General features: G+C 44.2%; 1 long non-coding RNA gene across 1 annotated transcript; it reads right to left on the bottom strand.

Annotated features, from left to right (window-relative positions):
* Positions 1-1,120: 1,120 nt before the first annotated feature.
* Positions 1,121-3,684, bottom strand: LOC129633767 (uncharacterized). Its single transcript, XR_008705271.1, has 3 exons — positions 3,302-3,684; positions 2,511-2,661; positions 1,121-2,365 (listed from the first exon to the last, which is right to left on the bottom strand). It is a non-coding gene; the product is annotated as an uncharacterized LOC129633767 (long non-coding RNA).
* Between the last annotated feature and the right edge of the window lie 738 nt (positions 3,685-4,422).

A 4,422-nucleotide genomic window follows, 5' to 3' on the forward strand; every position in this document is an offset into this window, starting at 1 on the left:
CTGATGATGTCAGCTAAGTGTTTGCCGTTCTGTCATTTAATTCTCACAACAATTCTCTAACAGGTTTTACTAAGATCTTTGGTGAAGGTTCAAGACTAGATGAGAGAAGGAAGGACTGTTACCAGTTCAGTTCAGTCGCTCAGTTGTGTCCGACTCTGTGACCCCATGGACCGCACAGCACGCTAGGCCTCCCTGTCCATCACCAACTCCTAGAGTCCACCCAATCCCATGTCCATTGAGTCGGTGATGCCATTCAACCATCTCATCCTCTGTCATCCCCTTCTTCTCTTGCCTTCAATCTTTCCCAACATCAGGGTCTTTTCAAATGAGTCAGGTCTTAGCATCAGGTGGCCAAAATACCGGAGTTTCAGCTTCAATATCAGTCCTTCCAATAGACTTATGGAAATATTGATTGAAGCGAGATGAAGGTCTATCAGAACCCTGAGTGGAACAATGCAGATGTTGTATGTCAACTCCGGATATTTCATTCAAGGTCGATCTTTTGCTTTAAAATCTAGATCACGTATTTTCTTCACACACTTCTTCCTCAGTATGCTGCCAAGTCGCTTCAGTCGTGTCTGAACCTGTGCGACCCCATAGATGGCAGCCCACGAGGCTTCCCTGTCCCTGGGGTTCTCCAGGCAAGAACACTGGGGTGGGTTGCCATTTCCTTCTCCAATGCATGAAAGTGAAAAGTGAAAGTAAAGATGTTCAGTCACATCCGACTCTTAGCGACCCCACGGACTGCAGCCCACCAGGCTCTTCCGTCCATGGGATTTTCCAGGCAAGAGTACTGGAGTGGGTTGCCATTGCCTTCCTCAGTATAAGTCCTTCATTTATTTTATAAAAGCCCAACAACAGTGAGATCCGCTGGGCTTTTAGCAAATGAGGATATAATCCAAACTCATTTATTTATGTAAAATGTGCCAAGTCCCTAAACCATTGGTTTCAATGGGTTTCTGTCCCAAATCTAAACAGATTCTTGGTGGGAGTGGGGCTTTATGTGTTTAGCAAGCTAGTTCCTCCAAAGAAATAGAGGAACCCAAATTGCTTAGAAGTTTGGACGTAACAGATATCATGCTAGAAATAGCATTTGTCATCTTTACCTAATCCTTTCAACACCCCTGTGATGAGGGCATTATTATTATCTTCAGTTTTGTGGTGTAACAGCTGAGGCTCTGAGACCTCTAGCCTCATAGCTCTGTGGTGGCAGAGCTCACACTTGGACTTAGATCTGTGCAGTAACAATGCGGATGCTCTTGGGATCTTAGCACTTTTCCTAGAATTCTCGCCAACCCCGTTAGTAGTACTGATTAAAGGGGGAAATGCATGCCACTTAAATGAGAGGAAAGCTTTAGATTAAGTATGTTTGAGAACATTTGATCTTCTAAGTGGCCCTGGAGGTAGACAGGTATATCTGGAAATATCTTGTGTGTGATATTTTGGGTAAAAGTGGAGTTGAGAGAGTGGAATTTAAAGAACATAACTCAGTCAGCAAGAGGAGTATGTTTCCATGAAGAAGCAGGAATCATAGACAAAGTGAGAGGGGAGAATTGAGTTTGGGAAGTAGCATGTGCAAATTGGAGAGTCTTTCTCTGAGGAAGGTCTTAACTGTAAAAAAAAAAAAAAAAAAAAAACACACTTCCATTGAGCTTCCTCGCTCAACACTTCCTGGTAAGGTGCCTTTCTCCCTCTGGTTTCACGGTGATCCCAATGAATCAACTGTGTGTCCAAGAGTCCATGAGGGCCCCCTTTACCTACTCTTCACATCACTGCATGGAAGGAAACCTCAGAAGGAGGAGAAGAGGGGAGAGAATACCAATTGTCTTTTCAACCCAGTGCTGTGGATTGTCAGAGATTAAGGGAGTATACACATGGGCAAGCTACTCTTCCCAAGTCTGCAAGCATCCACTTATTGCTCAGAGACTTAAGTCATTCCCAGACATTTAGATTTCCTTGACAAGCCTACAACAGGAGCATGTTCCATCTGACATTAGATGTTCAGTGGTATTGGCTGGGGGCAGGGCAGGATTTTGTGGGGAGCAGGGGGTTCCTCCTGTTTCGAGACCTCTGCTCCAAGACTCCAAGAGTGAACTGAGAAGGACAAAGCAACCCCACAGCCAGGTGGACTGAGTCCCCTGCTAGGAAGCCAGGTGGTCACGGTTTCCTCTGGAAACAAGACTTTGGAACAGAAGCGTCTGAGGCAGCCATCATCCCAAAGGGATTCCAAAGGGTTCCTGAGTCCCTTCTGTGAGGCAGCTCAGATCTGATGATAATTTAGATGTGTTTGTTTCCTCCCTCCAGATGCTCTTTGTCAGTTCTGCACACCTGCCCATTTCCAGGTCTTAGGGGACGTGCACACCATCTGCACGGAAACACCAATTTTAATCAAAAATCTGGTAGAAAAGCTCAGCTTTAGTCTTAAAACCAAAATAGATATATGAAGAAATAGAGTACCAAACTCATGAGAAATTTTTTAAATAAAAAGCAATTTTGAATATGTATCATACCTTAATTGAACCACTTCAAAGACAACCCCCTCCTCAGATCTGGAGCTGAGATGTTTGCTTGTTTGGGGTGTTCAGAGTACTTCTGGGCAAACTGGAAGAACCCCACACATGAATCTGAACCTCTGAGTCCACACTGGGCTGACCGCAGGGCCTGAGACAGGGAGTCACAGAAAATAGCCTTACTGTTTGCAGAGCTGTTGGAGCCCAGCCACTAGTCACCAATCCATCCAGCAAGAGTGTTCCCAAACTCCTCCTGGTCCCTTGAAAGTAGGCCCTCTGTGTGGATTCAAAATCCAGAGCCCTCAAAGATACAGAAAGAAAAGAAGAAGTTAAGACTAAAAATGCAGAAGAGCAAATCACAACCTATGATCCTTTTATGTCTTCCCAGAAGCTCGACTTCTGGTAACAACAGATTACAAACACAACCCCCAACTTCTTCCAAGCTGATCCCATGGATAAGATCGGCAGGCAGCAACTGTTTCCAGTTGGAGATCTTCACTTGGGTTTTATTTCAACTCTGTAAGGCTGTGTGTGTGTGTGTGTGTGTGTGGTTTTAGGGTGTGTGTGTGTTTGTGTGTGTGTGTGGTTTTTGTCTGGGAAGGCAGATGGAGAATCTTAAGACAATTCATAGGTTTGGGAGTTTCTGGGGTTTGGGGGGTTTTTTTGAACTTTTGTTTTGACAAGAGATTACAGGTGTTCCCATTTGGAACATAAACTATATTTTAAAAAAATAATAATAAATTCCTGAAAGTCCCTTTGGCCCAAAAAAGGAAAAACATCAGACAGACAACCTTTTGGGAGACGATCCCTTTCTGGCAGGCATTGAATTGTCCTGGATAACATTATCCAGATTGCAGACTGGAAAGGTGCAGGAGGGGCCCGCCCGAGATCTGGGACTTATTAACTGGGAGAGCAGCCCTCCACGCTTGTCAGAGCTGCTCACAGCTGCAAAAGAGGATTCTGGAAGCAGAATGCAAGGTGCTGTCCTTCCTTAGCAGAAGGCCCCTTTTCTGCTGTGAATTGTGTTTAGCCGGTGACTCCCCTCTAGCCCCCACCAGCCAAGTACAGGCTTTTTTTTCTTTTTAAGGGAATGCAGGCAGCAGCTCCTAATACAGGAAAAGGAAACACCTTTCTAATCAGAAGTGCTTCTAATTACAGAACGAATTACCAAACCTGCCCTACAGTTAATTGCTGCAAACAAAATCACTAAAGAGCAATTAACAAGTGAAGGCAGGAGCTGTCAATTGATCCTAGAAAGAAAGAAAAGAATAAATAGAAAAGAAGCAGTGTGAGGAAGGAAGGAAGAAGGGAGAGAGGGAAGGAGGAAAGGGAGGTGGGGAGGCGGGGAGACTTAAATCCAGTGTAATTTGTCAGGAGCATGTATACGGTTGTTTTAAATCATCTCTCTGCTTCTCCGTCATCCTGTAAATGTTCACTTGTGAAATCTCAGGGCATTGAGTCTGCCAAAAGCATCAGGAGTGAATTAGGCAGTGAAAGTAGACAGCAAGTGAAAAAACAACCCAGACCCGTTATTTATGTATTGTTCACCTGAATTTCCCAAGCTTCCGCTCGGCTCACATGGATCTCACGTTGGCTAGAGACATCTGTTTTTCCAGTTTTGTCAACATCTCCAGAATTCCTTTGTATAAGTTACAATATTGCCCAAAGCTTAGGAACTGGTGTGTTGATTTCACAGCAAACATTTGGTTTATGTCTGAACTGGAGAAACAGAAATTCCTGAACTCCAAGTCCTTGCACGTGACACAGTTCACACAAGAATTTTTATATCTGCAGTTACAGGTTAAATTGTGCCTCCCACCGCCAAAATGATTCCCATGTTGTAAACCTAATCTCCAGTGTCTGAGAATATGAACTTATTTGGAAATACAGTTGTTGAAGATGTAATTACGGC

Source organism: Bubalus kerabau, chromosome 19, assembly GCF_029407905.1.
Source record: "Bubalus kerabau isolate K-KA32 ecotype Philippines breed swamp buffalo chromosome 19, PCC_UOA_SB_1v2, whole genome shotgun sequence".
NCBI lineage: Eukaryota > Metazoa > Chordata > Mammalia > Artiodactyla > Bovidae > Bubalus > Bubalus kerabau.